Below are 17,407 nucleotides of genomic sequence, written 5' to 3' on the forward strand. Positions count from 1 at the left end.
CAATAGTATTTGTCGATAGTCGCTAATGACAACGTAAATTTTTTGTATGTCAAATTTTACTTCCACAGGTGAACGGCAGAGGCGTTGTATTTGACATACAAAAAAATGACAATCGTCGCTAGCGACTATCGACAAAGACTATAGAGGTACTGCCTACCCCACAAGGAGTATACCGTGAATATAACACGGTGTATGTAGTTAATGCAAAATAAATGTCGGGTATGAGTCACAAGAACAGGTCAAACGGGATGTTTGGATGTTGCGTTCCTCTTGTGTCCAGATGTAGCAATCATCTTTAAATTGTTCTTAACGGTACTACATTTGGATGGTTCTGCTAGTGTCGTGGGTATTTGTAGCGTGCTGGTATACGAGCTAGCTATAGATGTAGATTTAGGAGCTGCGGACGACCTAGCCAGTTTACCAGAGCTATGACAAAGCAGAAGTAGAAATAGGGTGGTTTTTAGTCTCCCCCTCAAAAATTGGGTATCCCATAATCTCCACGTCCAGGTTGGAGATAGCGTACTGTGAGTATCACACTATGATACTAATATTATAAATGTGAAAGTTTGTTTGTTGGGATGTTTATCCATCAATCACGCTGAAACTACTGAAATAATTCTAATGAAATTTGATATACAAACAGGGTATGAGCTGATTTGGGTGATAGGATACTTTTATATTCCACGGGAACGCGGGCGAAGCCACTGACAGAAACTACTAAAGTATATTTTTAGACACACATCTCATAGATGATAGTAAGAATTTCGTGTAGGATACGAGTCCGAAGTACCTATTGGTATTAAAAATCAATTACATTGAAACCTCTAGCGTGAAAAAGTTTTTAATTGTTCTAAGAACTTGTTTTTTTTTTCTCGTTCTCCACATTTTGAGGTCACTTCTGATTCGTAATGGTTAGGTACCTTTCCGTTATATTTTTTTTAAGTATTAATCGTAGTTTTGGTTTTCTTTAGGAACCAATCGCCGCTGTCCATGGACACTCTCAACACCAGATGAGTTACAAGTGGGTTGCTGGTTTTATCGGGGTTAGGGATTTGAGAATTGGAAATTTGGGGTATTGGAAATATTAGAGATGGGCAAAAACAATGAAATGGAGTGCGCTATTAGGGCCAACAGACCACCACAGATGTGGCCCAGTAGAGCTGATTCTTAATCCTAAGCTCCGGACTACCTAGCGGATTTATCGGAGCAAAAGCAGGTTTAAGAGAAGTGATTGGGTGATTTTCGCTACTCAAAAAAGGGCTCTTTCAAGAAATCCGCTTATCATCATCATTATCTATCCACAAAACCTTTCGTATTATTGTCCAATTCACATATGACTCATTTTTTAGTCACCAATCTTCGCGCTGGACAAAAAATACTGACTCCGTTTTCTACAGAGAGGTGCTCGACTGCGGTTTTTCCTTAATTTTGGATTTTATAGCACACAATTTTGCACGCCACATATTTTCGTATGATCTGTGTGTTTTTTGATTCTGTTTCGCTAAACCGGTTTTTATATCCGTTTTCTTATAAAATGTAGAATTTTATGGAAATACGATAGATATAATTTTACAATGCAATTAACTCTTTTATTGTCATTATCCTTTGTATCTGGCCGAGGCTCATCAACAGTGCTGACCAAAGCCCTTTTCTCGCACGGAGAAGGTTTGAGAATTAATCACCACGCTTGCTCAATGCGGGTTGGCGATTTCAAACTTGTGATTAGAAATTATAAGTCCAGGTTTCTTCACAACGTTTTCCGTCACCGTTCGTCAGTGGTGTCTAAATAATCTTAGAAAGTACATACATAAAACTGGGACGGGTCGCTAGTCCATAATAAAATATAACAGGTACAAGTCACTAAGTTACAAAGAGAACACACCATCAGATCAACCGGCGATAGACAAGTAATATCCTTTGGTTAATTACCGCTATAAGTTGTCGCCGACAGTTTCGGACTAATATCTATTGCATACAGACTATTACTGTGTAATCTGTTTATATAAGAGTAGGCCTATTATTCCCCCGGAATTGGGGACTGCCTAGTGGGTTACCGGGGCTCCGGCTGCAAAAAGCAGGGGTAGGAACAGGGTGGTGTTTAGTCAGTAAGAGTCTGTCTTTCCGTCTCGCCTCGCCGAAGAAGAAATTTAATGATATTCCCCCTTCAAAAAAGCGGTTACATGCGTAACTTCATGTAAGAGTCTGATACTTCTTCTTGCCTTGCTCTGGCGAGAGAAGCCATTGGATTATTTCCCCCTTAATAAAAAATGCGTAATCCCATTTTTACTACTGGGCTATGACCCTCGCCTATAAAGACACTTTAGCACCATACTTGGTACGCGAATTGAATATTTTATTGGGACTGGAGATGGCAATTATAAGGGTTCAGGTTCTACCCAGTGTGTCTTCAAGTCTCCAATAAAAAGGCAGTTCATTCGAATCTTCTGACATTCGCGTCTTTGCTTAACATCAGGCGAGATAGCGACCAAACCCCTAGCCATTACTAATAAAAAGCAATGTATAGTCTCTTAGCTAACTCGACACCCACGTGAAGAGTAGAAGTGGTGAATGTATCCTCTGACGTCACAACATAGCGCCAAGTCTTGAATAGTAAGTACTTTTATACTTACAACATAGAAAAGGATGTTACGTAACAGTTTGGTAATAATATCTACATCAAACGCCGCCGCTAACTAACACAATTAATGTAATAAGAAATAAGTTTGTCTGTACATGTGTTTATTAAGAATTAGGTACGCTACTCGTTAGTGGTCGTAATTGGGATGCTGATGAGTGATCAACTGATGAGCTAGGTTTGATATCCGGGTTGAGAAAGGTGGTAGGCAAGTTTTTTTCGAATTTTGTGTGTGTTAAACTAGCTTCTGCTACCGGCTTTGTCTGTGTTCCCGTGGGTTAAAAAGTAGTCTATGTGTTATTCTAAGAACAGAGAAGATTATAATCTAGAAGGCGAAAATTAAACAGTTGAAAGTTACAGAATAGCCTAATAGGCAATAGCTTTCTGATAAAATAGAACCTTTTAAGCCGCAAGCATGGATATTTGTAACAAACCCTGTAGAGTAGGCTCATATAATCTAGCAATAGTTTGTCACAAGCTATTTATGATGATATGAGTACTATACACTTTTTTAAACCTACTATAATAGGTGTATGTTTTTCTTTTTGATTTGGTATCTTTTATTATCTTTATTACCCGACTGCCAAGGAAGGGTTTATTTATTCTTCTGTCTCATATCACCCTATAAGTAGCCACTGCTGACCAAAGGCCTCTTCTCATACTGAGAAGGTTTAAGCATTAATCACAACGCTTTGGCGATTTCGAAAATATAAGCTTAATCTTTCTCGCTATGTTTTCCTTCACCATTTTTGTCAGTGGTGTCTAAAATTTATTTTTAATTATTATTTCGGTCAAACTTTTGTTTGTCTCGACATTATAAGAATGTCGGTAATTTAATGAAACCACGGGCCTAAGCCAAGTGAGTTCCATTGATGGGATTAGGTTCCATACTCGTATCTTCTTGTAAGAATTTCCGAACTATTCGGCACGTATTTAGGATGGTGGCTTTTTGCATTGTCATGTATGTATTTTTAGGTAACTGAATTTGTTGTAGATAATGATGTAGATGTTTGGGTACTACTCCGGTGCTGGAGAGCACCAGAGGCACAATATATACCTTTTCCATTTTCCAAATTCTGATTATTTCTTCCTTTAAATCTGTATATTTATGTATTTTTTCGGTTATTGTCTTTTGTAGGTTGTGTGTATTAGGGACTGCTATGTCAATAATGTATGTATGTTTCTTCTGTTTATCTATCATAGTAATATCAGGTCGATTATAATGAATTGTCTTGTCGGTTAAAATTGCTCTATCGTAGTATATCTTGTGACTCTGATTCTCCAGCACCGGTTTAGGACTATATTGATAGTATGGCTCGACTTTAGGGGGTAACAGATTGCATTTTATGGCTAACTTTTGATGAATAATACGGGCAACTTGATTGTGTCTATGGGTGTAGTCAGTTTGGGCTAGGTTAGGGCATGCACTGGTGATATGTTGGATCGTCTCAGCTGCGCGGTGACACTTCCTGCATTTGTCGTTCTGAATAGTGGTATCTTTAAGTATATATTTTTTGTAATTCCGTGTATTAATGACTTGGTCTTGGATGGCTATCATAAAACCTTCAGTCTCGGGGAAAAGTGAACCTAATTTTAGCCATTTATTCGAGGCGTCTATATCTATGTGGGGTTGCTCCAAGTCATGCAGGTGTCTTCCGTGTAGTTCTTTGGAGCGCCATCTATTAATCTTCTCAGTGGTATGGGTTTGCGGGGTTTTGAAGCTAATGTTATTGTTAGATAAATTAAGTGGGGTACAGTTTTGGTCGAGTTCAACTATCGCTGAGTGAATGCTGCTAGTGTTGATTTTACTAAAGAAGAAATTTCGAAGATTTTGGATTTGACCTTGCCACAACACGTTTAAATCAATGAGTCCTCTTCCTCCCTTTTCTCGATTTATCGAAATTCTCTCAATGGCTGACTTCGGGTGATGATAATTATGTTTCGTTAATGTGGTCCGGATTTTGGTTTCTAAACTGCGGATATCTGTTCGTGTCCATTTTACTATACCAAATGAGAATGTTAATACGGGAATTGCAAAAGTATTGATAGCTTTGAAAAGATGTTTTGAGTGAAGTTGTTTTTTACATAATACATTCAATCGATGTGCGAACTGTGCAGATAAATCCTTTTTTATTTTAATATGATCTATAATGTTAGACTGGTGGACACCTAAGTATTTATAAGTATCAGTAGGGCCCATAGATTCAAACGTAGCAGGAGGTTCGTCTGTGTTATTAACAGTACTAATTAATTTACCTTTTTGAATGTGTAGTGTGCGGCATTTATCTAGACCAAATGACATATTAATATCTTTACTATATCGGGTAGTTATTTCTATTAGGGATTCTAGGCATTTTTTAGATTTCGAGAATAATTTAATATCATCCATATACATGAGATGACTTATGGCTGTATCGGGATTTAATTTGTAACCGTTATCAGTGTTATTGAGTAGGTGCGACAAAGGGTTCAAGGCAAGGCAAAACCATAGAGGGCTGAGGGAGTCTCCCTGAAAAATACCATTCCTGATATGGATTTCGTCTGTGGTGATAGAATCTGTACCATTAGTAAGGTGTAAAGTTGTTCTCCAATCAGACATAGCACTCTTCAAGAAGTTAATTACGGTAGGGTTTATTTTATATATCTCTAAGATTCTAAGTAGCCAAGAGTGTGGGACGCTATCAAATGCTTTTCTGTAATCTATGTAGGATATGGACAGGTTTTTCTTCTGTGCATGAACACATTTTAAGATGGTAGAATCTATAATGAGCTGTTCTTTGCACCCTCTATGATTTTGCCTACATCCTTTCTGTTCTTCTGACAGTATATTGTTACGATGGAGATGGCTATTGGTTATTCGTGTGATGAGTGAAGTGATAAGTTTGTAGATGGTTGGTAGGCATGTAATAGGACGGTACTGAGAAGGATTTGATGTATCACTGCTTTTAGGGAGCATGTAAGTTATTCCTTTTGTTATGAATTTGGGTATCGGTTGTTCTCCCCTAATGAGTTCTGTAACGTTTTTAGCTAATATGTGATGTAGTGTGAAAAACTTTTTGTACCAAAAATTATGAACGCTGTCTATGCCGGCTGCTTTCCAATTTTTCAATCTTGATGTGACTATTGCTATATCTTCTGGTGTTATATCAGTTAATTCCATCTCTTCTACATCAATCATCCTATTTCTTTCTTCATCAATCCATCCCGCACTATCATTATGGTCATTTTGTTTTTCCCATAAGTTAGCCCAATAACTTCGGAGTTCATTTGGCTCAGGGATTATATTGCTATCACTTTGTATGCTATTGCCTCTACATGATCTATAAAAGTTTTTCTCGTTAGTTAAGAACAGTTTATTATCTTCTTTTCTTCGGAGTGATTTTAAATATCTTGCTAATCGCTGTGACTTTAAAATTAATTTTTGTTTTAATGTATCTAAATATTCTTCGGGCCTTGTATTGTCTGGTTCGTGGATGGTATGTACTTTTGTTTTCCTAAATATTCTTTCTACTGTTTTTATTATTTTTCTGGATCTATTGTTATTTATATACTGTGTTAATCTACCTATATCTACTCTTAAATTTTTTATATCTATTTCAAGTCTTATTTGCCAAGAAGGTTTAAGGTTTTTATGGAATTTTGATGATGGTTTGTGTGTTCTTATCTTATATCCTAGGTTTTTACAAATAACGTATGCGCTGCAATATATGAGTGTATGAATACATATTAAATCAGAGTCTATGGAATAAAATCGGTTCAATACTTGTTTATTAAATACATCAACTAACTGGTAGAGTTTTTTATTCCCTCTTAGTTTTGGTAGTTTAGGACGTGCTGTTGGATCTGTACCTGTGTATTGGATAAGTGCGGTTTCTACTTGGTTAATTAATTCTTGTGTAGCTATATCAATCTCTGTCGTTTCTCTAGGTTGTGTGATTAGTGCCTGCTGTAATACAGATTCTGAAGTGAAATTTGTTTGTGTGGATGCGTGTTGAGAGAATGTTATATTTTGTGTGCATGGTAAAATTGTGACTGATGATTGAGTGTTTGGGTCGGTGCTAGATGTGATTGAGGAAATGTCCTGTATGTTAGATGATTGTTCCATAGCTTGTGATGGAATGAATGATTGGGTATTATAAGTGATTTCTGACATATTTTCGAAGTTCAAATTCTCATTAGTTTCTTCTTCTTCCAGAACCTTGCGTACTTCTTCCTTTATTTGGTCTAGTGTGTCTTGTGAGAGTCGGTTGTTTTTTACTATTGTTCTCATTTGGTCTGATACGCGCTGTTCGGATACTGTGATTTCTGGATATTGACGTGAGAATAGTTCGTGCAATCGTTTCCTATACATTGTCATATCTGTCTCTAATTTTGTTATATAGTAATAAGTGCGCATGATGAATATATTAACATCTTTGCTCCAAGACATGCGCACTCTTGGTTTACCCGCCTTGGTGGACGCGGGTAAAAAGGTATTAACCTCCCGCGCAACATCCAAGACTGGTGTAGGTGGATCTCTAAAGTTAACTGTAGGTGGTGATGAACTTGTTGACGAAGGTAACGATTGCAATGAAGGGGCATACGAAACGGTACTAGGACTATATGGCTCAAATGGGGAATTACTGACATAGTCATTAAGACTGTCAGAGTGTTCTTGTTCGGCTGTCGCATCTTTTTCGGTGGGAGCCCGCCTGCTCAACTCCGCACCGCTGACGGTTCGCATGCTGAAACACCCAGCGTCAGCTCCAGGTGTGCCCCGGCGATCGCCCCCGGGAAGCGGTCCTCTCAGTTTTCTCTTTAAACGAGTCTCCATAGTGTATGGGTTTCCATTGCCATGTTGGCCGCGCCAGTAATATATCAATCGCGTGTCCGCCCCCCACGTGAATCTGATGGTCGATTCGGACGTATGGTTGGATTTGGGGGGCTAATTATTATTATTATTTAATAATCTTAGAAAGTACATATAACTCGGAAAAAGTCACATTGGTACTTGTCGTTGTTAGGTTTCGAACACGCGCTCTCAAGCATGAGAAGCGGGCATCGTAAACCACCCCAACACGACTATTCTTTATCTAATCTTTGTAAGTAATAAACATTTTGACAGATAATTGTCATGTGAATGAAATGTAATTTATAGCGAGTAACTCCGGGAGCGCAGACTAGTTGTGTATGTACTATGATATATTAATATAGGCAGGCGCCACCTGCCGGCCACTCGTTAACGTTTTACTACTAAACTGACGAGATCGTGTAATTGTGAGGAGAAAAGTGTTATGTGGTAATTTTCTTTTTTGTTTTACTTTATGTAGTTTTTTGAATTAGCACGTATTTTGGAGTTTGGAAGTCTGTTTTGTGTATGAAAATAGGCACATGTATATGGCATTTATTATGCGGGAATTGTAAAATAATTAGTGGAAGATGGGTGTTATTTGGGTGTTTTGAAGATTAAAAGGTGTGATATTAGGTTTTTTTATCATTTATTAGTTTTTCGCGTCCGTTGTTCCCTATAATGCTGGATAGAGGTAAACTTAGGTGTAGGAAAGTAAAGGGTGTCCCAACAAGAACGCAAGATTTAAATTTGAAATAAAACGCAGATATTTTTAAAAAAATCGTGAAAGCTTTATAATTTCGTAAAGTAGAGAGGATGAGGTTATCTATGGAACAATACATCGGGCAGATGGCTGCCGCTGGTTTGCTGAAACATACGCGATCTTTCAATGAAATTTTCAATGACCGTTTTGCATAAATGCTGCGGTATTTCTTTAATACAGCGTCCAATTTCCTTTTTAAGGCTTGAGTCGTCGTCGGCTTATTCGCATAAACCATCGACTTTAAGAAACCCCAAAGAAAAAAGTCTAATGGTGATAAATCACATGATCTAGGCGGCCAATTCTGGTCTCCAAAACGTGAAATAACACGACCGGGACATGACTGATGCAGCAATTCAATTGTTTCTCTGGTTGTATGACATGTGAAGCCATCTTGTGGAAACCACCTGCCTTCCAAATCCATTTTTTCAATTCGAGGTACGAAAAGATTGGTTATCATTTTACGATACCGAACACCATGATTGACTATTTGCGCTTGACCTGCTCGTTTTTAATCGTGTAGCACTCCATTTTTACTAACCTCGTACCTTATACTAACAAAAAATAACACGTGTTCAAATGTCAAACAATGATACTTCGAATGCCGCCAAATTTAAATCTTGCGTTCTTATTGGGACACCCGTTATGTTTTAAACATCTAACAACATTTTAGACGCCACGTCGTCGCAGAAGCCTACTCTACACGCGCGCTGCCCATTATAAAGTCTCCCTCTGAGACTCGAAACTAGTAGAGCTTTTTCTCCAAATATCTACGTTAGTACACCATAATTTGTACCTAATTTAGTATGTCTCACGATATTTATTATAAAATTATTACACCATTTTGTTAACACCTAACCCCTCTACCACCTGTATCCTATATGACGTCAAACCCCCAATTAAAACTAACTACTTCAAACCACACCGCTAGATGGCGTTAAACTCAAAACTCTCACACAGACCAAAGCACTTTTCTTCACAACATTACGACGTGTTTACACAAGCGCTCCCGTTGGTTAGCTAGCTCGTTGTTTTATTATTTAACCCTCCCTACACTTGGCCGTCATAAGTAATCATAATAAAATCTTATATTATATTCAGATTTTATATTTTAATAATTTTTCATTATAATGTTCTTTTATTTCAATTTCCTACTGAGATCTGTGATTGTAGTGTGCTAGTTTTAGAGCGTGGGTTTGCTTTAAAAATGGTTATGTTTAATGGTTTTTTATATTACATGTTTTGATCTGGAATAACTTAAGATTATGCTACGTTGATCTAATAGTACTTTTTTTAAGGGGCGGAAAATCGCGAAGTTCGAAGCGAGAGTGAGTGTTAGAGTCTTACTGACTAAAAACCACCCCGTTCTCACTCCCGCTTGTCAAGCCGGAGCCCCAGTAAACCCGCTAGGTAGTCCGCAGCTCCGGATATAGTAGTACTTAACGAGTGAATCTTCTAAGCAAGGTGGGTTTCAAGTTCAATTTGCGGGACGAATAATGTTATTAGGATTATCTATTTTGGTTTTCTGTTCTCAGTAAGAAACACAAAGTCTGAAACTATAATCACTTTTGTAATCAGTGCAAATAAACAGTTTTTCTTTCTTTTTTCTTTCAAACTGATGAAAAGTGTATGTTACAATGCGCAACCTCGGCTACCCCTTTGGGTACCTATTAAAATGTGTGATATCATGCCTAATTAAGCTGGCCACATAAATCATTCTCATACACACACACAAAAATAAAAACAAATCATTCAGTATTACCAACATACAGGAAACGAAACTTCAAGTAAAACCGAAAGTAAGTCGCCGACTAAGATACTGGCAAGATCCATAGATAACGGAGATGCGAACCTGCCGATAAAACTACTGATAGCACCCGGATTTCTTTAACTTTCATGGTTGTGCACACAATGGACTGATTCATAGAAATTGTGGAGAAAAAACTTATCTATATTAATATATAAAGCTGAAGCGTTTGTTTGAACACGCTAATCTCCAAAACTACTGGTTCGATTTTAATGTTTGCTTTTGTGTTGGGTAGTGTATTTATTGAGAAAGGTTATTGTTTTATAGTCTATATAATAATCAATAAATGGTCACTTGTATCCAACACAAAAATGGTTATTTAATTGGAAGATCCAAAGAAATAATTCTGCAGCTTATAAGTTCAGATTACATATAGAATAAAGAATTATTTTCCGTGTAGCAATCGAACACAAAACGCAGCATTCAAATACCCAACTATTGAACACACGACTAACCATGCACTCCTATTGTTTTAAGTCAACACACTATCTATCCTAATAAAAAAAAAACTCTCAGAATTAAAATTTATGCCACCAACCTCGTTTGTCAAACTAAAATATAGGGCAGTAAAACTTAAAAAAACTAACAGAACAACAATTAAATAAATTGGAAAATCGTTTAGCAATTGACGGCAATTGGTAGCAATAGATGCTATGTCGTTTTAATTGTTTTAAATAAAGATACGATGAGTGACGTTTGTTTAGCAGCCGCCATTTTGAAAACTAGATGCCATGAACAATGAGCTAGTGACATGTGACATCTGTCATTGTTGGTTTAGAACTTTTAAGGTGTGTTTCGCAATGTCAGTTGATGTTAGTGTAACTAAGAATTATAGATTAGTTTTCTACTAGTCAAATTCAATACGTTTTTCTATGAATTTGGTATGAAATAGTGTACCAGACTTATTTTTAGTAAATACGGATATTAAGTAGATCATCTAATCTTGAATAAAAGTGTGATTATTTTTGTATTGAAAAGTCGAATTAATTATTTTTGACTGCCCAATTTGATGTCGATTTTTTACGAAATGTGTCAGCTTATAGCAAATTCATTAAACATTAAGAAAAGCACTCTCTGTTAAACCTTAATCTTACTGAAATCTATAAATACTGATTCACATACTAAGCGACGTTCCAAGTTGAATTTTAACATTTTCTGTAGCAACTAGTCACTAGTCTTCATGAAAGCGCTTACGCACTAGCTTAATTGAAAAAAAAATCGATCAAGAATTTCAATTCTTTTTTTAACCGCCTATATCCAAGTTCCGTCTCCAATAAAAAAATAGACTGTTTGCCAACTTAATGGCGTAAAAAAACGCAACGGTATAGCGCAATTCTATTATTTAATTATAAAGTTAGTATAGATAGGAGTTAATTTTAATGGCGTCACACAAAAAATACTCAATACCGTTCACATTTTAAAACAATACCAATCAAATACTACTCCTATATATTTATTATAGCATAGACAACAAAAGAAACACTATCTTTCGGCCACAGACAAAAGGTTCTTATAGACAAGTTGAAAAAAAAAAACCAGAAGCCTTGCCACTTTAACGGAAGCACGTTCTTTTTTCGAACAATTGTTCTTAAACCGCACAGTCATGACATTTGACGAGCCGCTATTGGTCGTCGGGTCGACTTTGACAGCCAATCAGAGGTGGTACATGAAATGCGTAAGTCATCGTTCTTAACGTTTGAGATAGTGACTCGACAACTTCTTAGATACGTTATGTATTTTTGTAAATAGAATTCTTAAGAAGTGGCTGGCCGAAAGGAATGAGTTCACGTGTTGAGGAAAATAAAAAAGAAAAATTTTTATATTTTTAAATATAATTGACGTTCCGATTTCAAATTTGACAGTTAACCGCAACGGTTATTATTTTAAAAAATATATTACATTACGATTTTCTTAAATAAAATTAGTCATAGGGAAAGAATGGCGTAATTTCTATATTCCACTATAAAAATAAAAGATCTATTGCCTATCGTAAAGCGATAATCGCCCGCTTATGTTTTAATAGCCAATAATTAAAATAATTATCACACCTTTAGTTGTGACTTTAAAATTAAATAATGGTTTAAATTGAATTTTCTGATTGGCAGAAACGTTAGGTCGAAGTGTCACAACAATTATTTTAGTATAACACCACAAACTAGGAAAATATAAAGGATATAATTTATTAAAACGCAAAATTAAACTCTTTCTGTTTGAAAATTAAGTTGAATATAACTTCTCTCACAACGTTTTTCAACCAATCCTTCAATAAAACACATTTGCATATGAATTCAATAACAAAAATCACAATAACATAACCTTCTCATCACATCAACAAAAAATATAGCACATCCGAAACCGTATCAAATTTTAATTCGGAAAAACCACGCCATGATACCAACCTAACGCAACAAAAAACGTCTTCAATAGAAACTTTAAATAATTACAATAATAAAAAGGTATATTTTATATGTAAGTATAAGAAATACTGCAATACGACTGAGTTTGTGAATTCGTCACAGAACTGAGGTAACGAATTAACTGATGCCATCAATCATAATTTAGTTTGACGCGTTGTGATCAAATGGGATTTTTTACGTCAGTCGGCCCGTCAGTCGTACTGCACAGTGTGTGCGACGCCTTATTTTCTTTAATTTCCGTGTTGTTTATGGTTTTTCTGTTAGATGAGAAATCTAATAATGTTTGTATGAGAGAAAGAATTGTGAAATAACTGTTTTTAAGACATCGATTTAACGGATAAAACTGTAAATAGTAAAAAAATATTAACAAAATCACACTTTTATTTTGACATGACGTATTTTATCATCTGTCAAAAATTGGCGCGATTTTCATTTTGACATCTCTAACTTTTTTAACCACAACATTAGTGCAGCGCCTTCATCGGTTCCCGAAATAGTCGATTAGTGCGTTTCATTACAATTAATCGATAAAACCGTTGAGAATTATGTTCAGACATGAGAATCGATGTTACGCTCATTACAAAATTGTACGCATCTTTAGTTTATTGAGTAAAACGTAGTATTGTGTAATTTTTAGTTAAGGTGTCCCACATTGTAATGTTTTGTTTTGTAATGCTTTTTGCCTAAGAACTCTTTATATATTTTTTCTTGCACGCGATTAGACTAATATAAAAGGTGTAGATTTTGTTACTTGAACACAAATCTCTGTAAGACTCAGTCAGATTATAAATAGCGACTGCCTAATAAGACGCAACGGATTTGTGTTCCGGGTCAGAATTAGTTTTATTAGGTTTAACTTTCATTTAAATACTGATATTCTTACTGGTCAGTTTAAATGTACTTAGCTCTTATTATTATGTATATAGGACTCATAACTGGCAAAATGTTAACAGATTTAATATCTGCACTGCTTAATTTTTATGAAAAATAAAAGGTGCTTAGTTACCGAAATAAATTCTAGTGTTGTACCTCTCATATTTAGCCATAAGAAATATCGATACTTTCATTGCAAAACGTCATTTAAAATAAAACTTCAAGACTACACGTTGTAACAGGTTACCCTTTTAAAGCGCCGTAAGTTATTTAAAAGTAAAAAAAATGCATCACCAACTGAGCTCCAATCAATCATGAAATAATTTTTTTCTCGATTTTTTACTCGATTCCGAGCGAACACAATGTAATCGATAAAAAGTGTGACCTTATAAGCTTAATCCTATTGCATAAGTGCAATTAAAAACATCGTTTCTCCTTAACGTACGGGTTTAAAATGTTACGTAATATTCTAGAACTCTTAGAAGTACTTTTCTTGTATTTTTTTTTATTTGTGCGAGATTTTATTTAATTTAGAAAAAAAACTGATCTTGACTTGCAAATGCTGAACTGGTCCCATTTCACCACAAACTTGGGACATTTTTTTATGAAATATTATGTCATTTGTTGATTTAGCGTGTAGATTTTTTTTTCTTTTTTTTCATTGTTTTAAAAAAGCGATGTGTGTTTTTTTGTATTTTACATATGATTTAACTTGTTTTATAGAACTCGTCTCCATACTAGAATTTTCTCCTGTATCACATCTCACTCAAACCCGAAACAACAATTTGTGGATCACGCAAATAATGGGAATTTTGCATTATATCCATTCATTTCTCTAACTATACAGTCTAAAATCGTTTAATCTTTAAAAACTACTAAAAAAGAAGTCTAGTTAGAACCACCATGTGATAATTGGAAAAGTGCAAACCTCATAAACAATAGACCTAAACAGACATAAAGACAAATGTTATAAATTACTATCATTGACAAAAAAATTACAAACTAACCACCATTAAACACCTCTATTTTCACGTGTATAAGGTCGAAAATACAATGTCTATCGTTAATTATGTTCTAAGTAATGCAATCTGAGATTAGATTGTATAGTTTTTATTGTAAAGACCGGAATAGTACGGAGTTCAATTCCGCCTTTTTTGTTTTAATGTGGAATCGAATCGAATGGGTTGAGGTTTAGGGTTGGGACGAGGAATCGTATCGATATGCCGATTTTGTCGATAAAAAGAGATCTCAGAGCCGATTCTATCGATAAAATCGATCGAATAGATTTGAAAATTTGATGCATTATTGTTGTGTGAAATTTAATTGTTATTAAAGAATAACTGACAGACAACCATGTGATAACGAAGAGTAAAAAGCTTTATCATCATCCCTACTCTTACCGTGGTTGTCAAGAGCGTAGATAAAGGCATTAGCTACAGATTTAGCAGTCCTAGGTTCTTGATAATTTATTGATAGTCTATTACTTTGGTACCTTCTACAAGAAACAAACACTTAATAGCCAAAACATAGGAACTAAATTTGAATATCTCTTACCTTGGCCACCAATTAACATACAAACGTTTTAAAAATTTAAATATCTAATAATTTAGAACAATTATATGTATAAACATAAATATACTATAGATGTATACTTTTATATTATTGTAGCATACAAAATGTTTTATTAAGCTATTAATACAGACAAAACGATTAAAAAATTTAAATAATTACTATATATGTAAAAAATGTGAATAAATGTTTAAAATTATAAACCGGATCAAATGAAATAAAATGTAATTCATTTAAAATGTAAATCGCTGTCGAATTATGAATCACGAGAGTTATTTATTGTTGTAGTAAAAACAAATTGATGACTATTGTTTTGTTTAACATAGTAAAAATAATTCTTCTATGATCGACAATTCGATCGATTTTTCATTATAAAATAGATATATATCTTTTTATAAATACATCTGTTCTATTAATTCTATTCTATTGCAAACTACAATCTATTTCAACGCCAAAATTTGAACCAAATTGATTTAGCTATTTTAGCAAACATACATCAAAACTTGTACCTATCTCTAACACCAGAAAATAATCGACTAAACATTATCGATACATTTATCGATAACCGAATCACAGCCCTATATCGACGCGGGGCTCATCAAAGTGCGGCTCACAGACAATAACTGAGAAATATTAAATTATAATAAAATTAACTCGGATGTAACTTTTTATACCGTTAAAGTTAACTTAAGAATGTATAGAGAATACAGGGTCACTTATATGAAACCGGAACTTGGAGCTTACGTCAGATTTTATAATGTTTTTGGTACTAAAATGACCTAGGCAATCTATTATAATAGTACGTTGGTAATGCAAATTGAATGTTTGTTATATTTTTTTAAACATTGCCTCCACTCTAGGAATTTCTCCTGTGTCGTGGGTTCGTTTAAAAAACATACAAGTTCACATACACATGACACTCAGATCCGGAACAACAATTTGTAGATCACACAAAGAGTTGCTCCGTGCGGGAATCGGACCCGCTACTCGTTGCACGGCAGCTAGTTGCCCAATGAACAATTGATAGCAATTGTTTAACAGAGACAGTGAAAGAGATTGCTCTTTCATAAACTCATACGTAGATATGACAAAAAAACTTACAATCAATATATTTACAATTGCCTCACATTAAAGCCGTGGCAGATACTTTTAAAGCTCCTTATATAACATAACAATGTTACTATAACATAACATAGGTAACATAACATCAGTTACCTCGCCCAGTCTACAGCCTACACCAGTCTACATCAGTCCCGCCTCAAACCTCGATTATTCATTTCGTACGGTGACACATGACGAATCAATTTCTGAACGAAACCAATCGCTATATGGTTTCCGAACGCATGCGTTTGTCTATGGTGCAGGGTTTTTTTTTTAATGATAGTTGTTTTGATTGCACTTGGTGTGGTGTGTAATGTACTTTTTTGGAATTGTAATTTGTAATTATTATTATAAGATGGGTATGAAATTTGGTTAAATATGTGTTGTGAAATAGCTATCATGCTGAAAACTTACTGCGCCGTGTTAATAGCTGCGAGATTTTTTAAAATAAATACTCAAAATAGATAACTACTGGATATTAATTATTAACATTTTCGGTAAATATGCGGGTAAATTCTACCCGCTGGTAGAGATAGGCCAGTATTTACTCGCACGTTATATCTACGTTAAACATATTATGTCTATGTAAAATCAATATCGGAAAATCAGCAAACCCGGCGCACTCCGTTTCACCACCAATGACTTTTCCCTGTTATCATGCCTATCTCTTGATATTTTCCTGATTTTTTCGCGTGCTCTTTTTTACGCGGATGGCATTCTCGAAAGTGAAACTGATCATCGGATTCGTTTTATGATCCTTTAATTGTCTATTTAATACATTATATGACGTATTATTGTGACTAAGAGAGCATTTTATATTATGTACTAGCAAACCCCGGCGAACTCCGTTTCGCCACCAATGATTTTCCCTGTTTTCTTGCTTTTCTCTTATATGTATATGCTATTAACCTCACGGAGCCTGAGACCTTTCCAACGAATGTAAAACCATGGAAATCGGTTCATGCGTTTTGGAGTTATAGCGTCAGGAAGGAAAACTCGACTTATTTTTATATTATAGATAAACAAAATGTATTTATTTTTTGCCAGAAACGCACTTTTATCTATCGTAATAGGGGCGTGTATCAACATCTAAACATAAAACACCTGGCTTTATATCAAACTACTTTTAAAAAATTCACCGCAAAAACTAAAATAAATAAAACTAGATTGAAAAAGAAAAAAAAAGAAATACACTAAGCACTTATTTCATAAAAAAAAAACACACCATAGACTATTCACAATGAAATTACTACTTAGAGGCAGCAGAGCGTTATCTGTGACAGATATTAAAAAAAAAACTCCTTGTCTTTTAATTATACGTTACGAACACAAGGTGGAAACGTTGTTCAGACATTTTATATTCTATTCTAATGCGTGTAAGGTTTATTTTTAGATGGAAACAGATTTTTAGATAAAA

General features: G+C 35.0%; 1 protein-coding gene across 8 annotated transcripts in view; it reads right to left on the reverse strand.

The window, feature by feature from the left end:
* LOC118279840 (homeotic protein distal-less) overlaps positions 1-17,407 on the reverse strand; it is a 126,619-nt gene that overhangs the window by 68,646 nt on the left and 40,566 nt on the right. The window lies entirely within an intron of this gene.

Source organism: Spodoptera frugiperda, chromosome 22 (genome assembly GCF_023101765.2).
Source record: "Spodoptera frugiperda isolate SF20-4 chromosome 22, AGI-APGP_CSIRO_Sfru_2.0, whole genome shotgun sequence".
Lineage (NCBI taxonomy): Eukaryota > Metazoa > Arthropoda > Insecta > Lepidoptera > Noctuidae > Spodoptera > Spodoptera frugiperda.